This window comes from Triticum urartu, chromosome 3 (genome assembly GCF_003073215.2).
Source record: "Triticum urartu cultivar G1812 chromosome 3, Tu2.1, whole genome shotgun sequence".
Taxonomy (NCBI): domain Eukaryota; kingdom Viridiplantae; phylum Streptophyta; class Magnoliopsida; order Poales; family Poaceae; genus Triticum; species Triticum urartu.
The window spans coordinates 631,355,664-631,365,040 of record NC_053024.1 but is presented as its reverse complement, the minus strand read 5'-3'; positions in this window follow the sequence as shown (position 1 = coordinate 631,365,040).

The window sequence follows — 9,377 nt, the reverse complement described above, 5'->3', positions numbered from 1 at the left end:
GCGGGGGGTCGGCGGCGGCGGCGTGGGTCGGGGCAGCGGGGGGAATTAGCTAGGGGGCGAGGGAGAGGGATGAAGGGGATCTGGCGAGAGGGAGGGAATTAGCTAGGGGGAATCTTACTAATGGCGCACCAGCGGTAGGTGCGCCATTAGTAATCTTTTTTTACATAGCAATGGCGCACCGGGCAGAGGTGCGCCATTAGTAATCTTTTTTTATATATATAGATATGGCGCACCAACCAGAGATGCGCCATAAGTAATTTTTTTGTTGCATGTAATATTTTTTTAGAAAATGAATATGAATATGAAACAGTAATATTTTTTTATAAAAACAGTAATAATTGTTGTTTAACAACAATTGTAGTCTACACTTTTTTATTATTATTTTTTAAAAAATGAAGAGGGGAGAGGAGGCACGGGTGGGATCGAGATCGAGATGGAGGAGGAATCGAGATCGAGATAGAGGGGGATCGAGATCGAGTGTCCTCATGAATATTCAATATTTTATCATATTGAATATAAAAAAATATCATCAAATTTGAAAAAATATTCATGAATTCAAAAAGTGCCCATAAAATTTAAAAATATTCATGATATCAAAAAGTGCCCATGATATTTAAAAATATTCATGATATCAAAATATATACTAATGGCGCACTTCTACAGGGTGCGCCATTAATAGTTTAAACTAGTAATGACGCACTGTGAGGCGGTGCGCCATTAGTAGTTTTGCAAAAAAAAGAATAAAAAAAATTCAGTACTAGCGCACTCCATGTCTGGTGCGCCATTACTAGTTAGAACTAGTAATGGCGCACCAGAGGTAGGATGCGCCATTAGTATGTATGTAAAAATGAAAAAAAACATTTATCACTAGTGGCGCACCAGTTTTCTGGTGCGCCATTAGTGTCCACACTAATGGCGCATCACCAACTGGTGCGCCATTAGTATATAGCAGTGGCGCACTACTTCTCTGGTGCGCCATTAGTGTCAATCCTATCTATAGCCATTTTCCTAGTAGTGCAGCCACCAACCGGTACTAAAGGTGGTGCGCTGGCGCAGGTGCGGTGCGGCAAGTTTAGTCCCACCTCGCTAGCCGAGGGGCGCCCGCACTGGTTTATAAGCCCCAATGCGGTAGCTCTCTCGAGCTCCTCTCCTAAGCAGGCCTTCCGGGCCTATGTCTGCTGCTATGCCCTGATGGGCCTATTGGGCTAGCGGGCCTGCATCCTGGCCCAATCACAATTTGGGTTTCTAGTCGTATGCAGGCCGCTGTGGCCCAGTAGGTGGGATTTTTTCATTTAGTTTTTTCTTTTCTGCTTTATTTATTTTGTTTTATTTATTTGTAGTTGTTTTTTGCTATATTTAGAGTTTCTTTGTGAATATTTTTGCTTTAGGTACAAAAATTAGAACTTTCTGTTAGTGCCGGTAGTTTTCAATTTTGAATAGTTTAAATTTTGAATTATTTGAAATTTGTGTGAATCACTAGTTTGTGAATAACTTAATTTTAAAAATCAGTAAAGGCATGAGAGAATTTGTTTGCACATAAAATTTCTTCGCGTTTCAAATGCCAAAACACATAACTACCCTAACTATTATAGAGATTCCCTCCTGGGTGTGAAACACAGAAGAAAGTGATGATAATGAAGCCGATCACATCCCAGATCTTTGAGTGTGAAACTTTTTCTTCGCGTGTGTCCCTTTGCGCCGTAACTGTGGAAAATCTTCATCATTTAACGGGATGCTCGGGTCAATATTCACTGTGAATGGAGCAATTTCATCAAACTTTTCATAATCTTCTGACATGTCTGTCTTGTCATCCACTCCCACGATGTTTCTCTTCCCAGAAAGAACTATGTGCCGCTTTGGCTCATCATACGATGCATTCGCTTCCTTATCTTTTCTTTTTCTCGGCTTGGTAGACATGTCCTTCACATAGAAAACCTGTGCCACATCATTGGCTAGGACGAATGGTTCATCTACATACGCAAGATTGTTGAGATCCACTGTTGTCATTCCGTACTGTGGGTCTTCCGTTACCCCACCTCATGTCATATTGACCCATTTGCACTGAAACAAAGGGACCTTCAAACCACGTCGATAGTCAAGTTCCCATATGTCCTGTATATAACCATAATATGTTTCCTTTCCCGTCTTGGTTTCTGCATCAAAGCAGACACCACTGTTTTGGTTGGTGCTCTTCTTATCTTATGTGATCGTGTAAAATGTATTACCATTTATCTCGTACCCTTTGAAAGTCATTATATTCGAAGATGGTAACTGAGACAGCAAGTACAGGTCATCTTCAATAGAGGCGTCATGCATGGTACGTGTCTGCAACCAGCTGGCGAAACTCCTGGTTTGTTCACGTGTAATCCAGTCATCAGACCGCTTCAGGTGTTTGAAGCATAGCAAATTCTTGTGTTCATCCATATACGGAGCCACCAAGGCGGAATTCTGTAGAACTGTGTAGTGTGCTTCAGTGAGAGAATGTCCGTCCATACATATTATTTGTTCCCCTCCTAGCGTGCCTTTTCCATCCAGTCTGCCCTTATGCCGCGATTCAGGAACACCAATCGGCTTAAGGTCAGAAATAAAGTCAATACAAAACTCAATGACCTCCTCATTTTCATGGCCCTTGGAGATGCTTCCTTCTGGCTTAGCACGGTTATGAACATATTTCTTTAAGACTCCTATGAACCTCTCAAAGGGGAACATATTGTGTAGAAATACAGGACCCAAAACGTTAATCTCTTCGCATAGGTGAACTAGGACGTGTGTCATGATGTTGAAGAAGGATGGTGGGAACACCAACTCGAAACTGACAAGACATTGCACCAAATCATTCTCTAACCTTGGTATGATTTTTGGATCGATTACCTTCTGAGAGATTGCATTGAGAAATGCACATAGCTTCACAATGGCTAATCGAACGTTTTCCGGTAGAAGCCCCCTCAATGCAACCGGAAGCAGTTGCGTCATAATCACATGGTAGTCATGAGACTTTAGGTTCTGGAACTTTTTCTCTGCCATGTTTATTATTCCCTTTATATTCGACGAGAAGCTAGACGGTACCTTAATACTGAGCAGGCAATCAAAGAAGATTTCCTTCTCTTTTTTGGTAAGAGCGTAGCTTGCATGACCCTGATGTATGCCGTCTTTTCCGTGCATACATTGCTGGTCCTCCCGTGCCTCAGGTGTATCTTTTGTCTTCCCATACACATCCAAGAGGCCAAGAAGGGTCACACAAAGATTCTTCGTCACGTGCATCACGTTGATTGCGGAGCGGACCTCTAGGTCTTTCCAATAGGGAAGGTCCCAAAATAAAGATTTCTTCTTCCACGTGGGTGCGCGTCCGTCAGCGTCATTCGGAACAGGTTGTCCACTAGGACCCTTTCCAAAGACCACCTTTAAATCCTTGACCATATCATGTACATCAGCACCAGTACGGTGGCGAGGCTTCGTCCGGTGATCCGCCTCACCTTTGAAATGCTTGCCTTTCTTTCTTACGGGATGCCTGCTCGGAAGAAATCGATGATGTCCCAGGTACACATTCTTCTTACAATTAGCCAAATATATACTGTCAGTATCGTCCAAACAGTGCGTGCATGCGCGGTATCCGTTGTTTGTCTGTCCTGAAAGGTTACTGAGAGCAGACCAATCATTGATGGTCACGAACAGCAATGCCTTTAGGTCAAATTCTTCCCCCATGTGCTCATCCCACGCACGTACACATGTTCCATTCCACAGTTGTAAGAGTTCTTCAACTAATGGCCTTAGGTACACATCAATGTCGTTGCCGGGTTGCTTAGGGCCTTGGATGAGCACTGGCATCATAATGAACTTCCGCTTCATGCACAACCAAGGAGGAAGGTTATACAAACATAGAGTCACAGGCCAGGTGCTATGGTTGCTGCTCTACTCCCCAAAAGGATTAATGCCATCTACGCTTAGACCAAACCATACGTTCCTTGCGTCATCTGCAAACTCCTTCCCGTACTTTCTTTCGATTTTTCTCCACTGCGACTGTCAGCGGGTACTCTTAACTTCCCGTCTTTCTTACGGTCTTCTTTGTGCCATCGCATCGCCTTGGCATACTCTTTTTTGTTTTGGAACAAACGTTTCAACCGTCGTATTATAGGAGCATACCACATCACCTTGGCAGGAATCTTCTTCCTGGGGCGCTCGCCCTCGACATCACCAGGGTCATCGCGGCTGATCTTATAGCGCAATGCACCGCATACCGGGAAAGCGTTCAAATCCTCGTACTCACCGCGGTAGAGGATGCAATCATTAGGGCATGCATGTATCTTCAGCACCTCTAACCCTAGAGGGCAGACAGCCTTCTTTGCTTCGTACGTACTCTCGGGCAATTCGTTGTCCTTTGGAAGCATATTCTTTATCATTACCAGCAACTTTCCAAATCCATTCTCAGATAAACCATTCTCTGCCTTCCATTGCAGCAATTCCAGTGTGGTGCCCAGCTTTTTCTTGTCACCTACGCAATTCGGGTACAACAATTTTTTGTGATCCTCTAACATGCGCCGCAACTTTTTCTTCTCCAAATCACTTGCGCAGTTTCTCTTTGCATCGGCAATGGCCCGACCTAGATCATCAACGGGCTCATCTGATGCCTCTTCTTCAGCTTCTTCCCGCATTGCCGGCTCAGCTTCTTCCCGCATTACTGGCTCAGCTTCTTCCCCCATTGTTGTATCATCGTATTCTGGGAACCCATGGCCAGGATAGTTGTCGTCATCCTCTTCTTCTTCATTGTCTTCCATCATAACCCCTCTTTCTTCATGCTTGGTCCAAACATTATAGTGGGGCATGAAACCGGACTCAAATAGGTGGACGTGAATGGTTCTTGACGTAGACTAATTGTGGCCATTCTTATAGCCAGCACATGGACAAGGCATAAAACCATCCGCCCGCTTGTTTGCCTCAGCCACAAGCAGAAAAGTATGCACGTCATTAATGAACTCGGGAGAGCATCGGTCATCGTACTTCCATTGCCGGCTCATCTTCAATACACAACACCGAAAACACCAGATTAATACAATACATAAAGTTCATACATAAAGTTCATACAACACTTAAATGCAACAAACAAATAACTCTCTAGCTAAAGCATTTAAATGCAACAACAAATGCGATCAAGATCGCAACTAAGGTAACAATTGATCCAACAACATAATGATACCAAGCCTCATTATCAATGGCATATTTTCTAATCCTTCTAATCTTCAAGCGCATTTTCTCCATCTTGATCTTATGATCATCGACGACATCGGCAACATGTAACTCCAATTCCATCTTCTCCCCCTCAATTCTTTTCAATTTTTCTTTCAAATACTCGTTTTCTCTTTCAACTAAATTTAACCTCTCGACAATAGGGTTGGTTGGAATTTCTGGTTCACATACCTCCTAGATAAAAATATCTATGTCAACTTGATGGGCATAATTTGTCATAAACACGAAATGCAACAAATAGTTTTAAAAGAGAATATACCACATCCGAATCATAACAAGGATGAGGGCCGACGGGGACTGATATCAAAACCATGGCACTATGTATAACAAACAACGTACGGGTAAGATAATTATACGAGTAACTATATATCCAAATCACACAAACATCAATTTTTTATATAAAATTTCATGAACAAGAGGCTCACCACAAGGTGGTGCCGGCGACGGGACGGTGCGGGCGATCGACGGTGGTTACGACGGAGATTTAGAAGGCACTAAGTAAACCAGACCTACATATGCAAACTAAGTGTTATTTTGACCTCAATTTGCATATAAATCAAATACTACCACACATAATTCCTCCCAAATTACTAAAACCCATAATTAATCACTATATAAACCAATGCAAGAGCTAATCTAGCAATGAGAGATGAAAGGACAAAGTTGCTAACCTTTGTGATCATTTGAATGGATGGGGCCTGCAAATCTTGATAAATTTGGGGCAAATTTTGTGATGAACTCGAGAGGAAGAAGGAAAGAACAGAGGAGAGGGAGAGGGGAAAGGGGGGAGAACAGAGTGCTGGTGGACGAAGGGTTTATATAGGACGACCTTTAGTACCGGTTCGTGCCACGAACCGGTACTAAAGGTGCTGGAGGGGCCCCACTCTGACAATATCCTGCCACCACTTTCATTAGTACCGGTTCGTGGCACGTACCGGTGCTAAAGGTTCGCCACGAACCGGTACTAAAGAGCTCCTCCAGCCTAGCCGTTGGAACCGGCACTAATGGACACATTAGTGCCGGTTCTGTTACAAACCGGGACTAATGTGTCTCACATTTGACCCTTTTTCTACTAGTGTAAGTTTAGGGGTTTGGCTAGGGCCGACCAAAATTTAGTGAATTAAAAATCCTCCACTAAGTTTACTCCGCTGATTTGCTACTATAGTTTTAGAGAATCCATTAGTGTTGGCCTAAATATTTCTTCCCTTAGTTTGACACACCTTCATTTTCATCTCTTACTAGTTCACCACCGATCTCCTGCTATTAAGTACTAGCCTTGAGTTAAGAAAGAATATGTCAAACCACCTCGAATCAAGAAAATGAAAAAAATAGTCAAAGAAAAATCAAGAAAGAAACAAAGGAAACCAAAGTATAATGATGAAAAACCAAAAACAACTGTAAAAAAGTATAATGAAGAAAAAAAGAAAAACCGATGAAAAACCAACTAAAAACATTGCAAAACATAAGAAAATGAAAAAGAAAAAATCTCAGAGAGAACGGGAGCAGAGCGAACCACACATCATAGCTCTCTCGAACATGGGATAAGTTGATAAGTTTTTTTTTGAGACAACGGACATGAGATAAGTGGCACGAAACAACTTCGGTGCGTGATTAAGGGGCCGCCCGAATGGGCCGTGGAGGAGGCCCCCATCCCTCCTGCTGGCATAGAAGTGTTTCCTCTCTATTTTTTATCATGAACCCTTCCTCCGATCCGGCCACGCTTGAGGCGATTGCGTGTCGTGAAGCCCCAGCACTTGCTGAAAATCTACACATACAACATTTTGTTGTAGCATCCGACTGCAAGCAAGTCATCTTAGACATTCACAAAGGCGCCAGAGGCGCATACAGGACGATCGTCAGCGAGATTATTAGTCATTCGACATCTCTAAATTGTACTTTTTCTTTTGAGTCTCGTGCTGTGAACTATGAAGCACACAGTCTAGCTAAATTATCCTTCTCTAGAGGTCCGGAGCGTCATGTATGGTTTGGCACCCCACACGACCTGAGATGTATCCCACTTCATGTGGCTTTTGATGAATAAATCAGGTTTTTACCCCTCAAAAAAAATATCATGAACCCCTCAAAAAAATTTATTATCATGAGGGAAACACCCAGTCAGTTTTTGCCCTAAGTTGATCTCCACCTCTGCCGCCGCCGCCGCCAGCCACCTCTGCGTCATGCCTTTTCATTTCCATTGTCATCTGTCGTGGTCTGCGCCGCCACCGGTGGAGCAAGCAGGTCTCCCATGGATCTTCCACGACATTTACATGGCGCTGGGCTCTGTTTTGGCAATATACTTTTTACTAGTAGATGTACGCTACGAGGAGTTAAAGACTTCGTGCGCCTTCAGTTCAGACAACCCATGCGTCTTCAATACCCTGGCAAGCCTCTATGCCATGGTATTTATGGCGTACATGGCTTTGCTAAGCCGCTGGCGTTGGGCGCGCAACTTGAGCACAACGCCGACAGCCGTCGCCTGCATCCTCGTCAACAGCCCTGCAACGGTCACGATCATAGTCGCCCCGACGTTCTTGTGGGGGCATCTTTTCGGGGATGCCCAGTTCGCCACCTGCCTCTCGTGGGTATTGGCGGCGGCGCTCGTTGTCTTCCTCCGGTGGTGCATCTCCATCGACAGGGCTCTTTCAAAGAACTCATCCCTGCCTCACCTCGAAGAAGATACGTGTAAAAATGACGGCGTGCTCCATATTTTGACAATCGATTATTAGAGAGGTACCATTGCCAGTGCTTGCTTTGACTTATTATAAATTTCCGAGATTCACTTAAGGACTGTTTAATCTGGTTATTAGATGATGCAATAATTCATTGTACTTTGACCGTATGTATTTATTACATGACATTTATTCAGGGAATCATGCCTACTGTAGTCAATTGTAGCAGCTGCCTTCATTGGGTAGAAAGCAAATCCTAAAAGCTTGAAAATTTTCATGTTTTCAGAAAATGTTTACGTTTTCGAAAAATTGCGTGCAGTTTTATTGAACCGTTTAGTACAGTAAAGTTGTGTGCTGCAGTATCACATCACAGTAACCTCGCACACTACTGTGTGTGCGTGCGTGTGTGCGATTCTAAAATATGGAAGTGCACATATTATTTGTATTAGGAAAAATGTGAAATCTATTCACCATATTAAACCTTGGTTTCACTTTTTTTGCATATTGTGAGCCTCGTGACAGCAATATTTGGTGTTTTTCAGTTCATTGTATTTCTCCAGAAAATGTTAGACTTAGAGTGAAAGAGAAGCCATGGGAACCTCATCCGTTTGCTCCCGCATGAGGTCTGAGTAGTCGATGGACTATGGATTCTTAGAAATAATTATGTCCTGTTCCATCTCTCTTTGTGCTTCGATGCTAGAGTGTAAGATAACCTTGATTCCTCCGTAAGCAGATTCACATGTGCCCCGTCTTGATGCCTTACTTTTTCTGCCCATAAAATCAAACTTTGTAGCAGACCTGATGGGTTATTCCAAGATAACACTGTTAACAAGAATTTCTCTGCTCGGTCCTTCATAGTCAGAGCAGTGATGACTTTCCTACTGGTTTGCCATATCCAGTTTGTCCTGGGAGTGAAAGATCACGAAGATTCTTTATATGAATGGTCCTTGCTCCTAGGATCACAAAGGAGTGAAAGTTCATGCACTCACAAGCTTAACTGAAGTAGCATAGAAAGCAGTTTTAATCGTTTCTAATTCCATCGTCAGTTTTAATAGTTAGTGCTAATTGTATGCGGTTTGGCACATATCATGCAATCTCATTCTCAACCTCCTATCCGTATCTCTCTATGCAAGAGCATTTCTAACGGCTTCCCTATTCAAAAAAAAATTTAGGTGCATGGAAAGTTGGCACAAAAAAGCGCTCCAGTATATGCATCTTCCCCTATAAACCAATTGAACCGAACCACCTCAACCTTCACATACCGGCGCGCCACAACCATCACCAGCGGACGCCCTTCTCGCCACCGACAATTGCCTCTCCCCGAGCCGGCTCCACTAAACTTTCATTTTGCTGTCTCAAAACAGAAAGCTATCATTTCCCTACACCTTAACACAATTTGTAGAAAACGTGTTTCAACATGATATGTGGACGGTTAGGTTAGCCAAGCGACCAAGAGGCGAGAGGGTG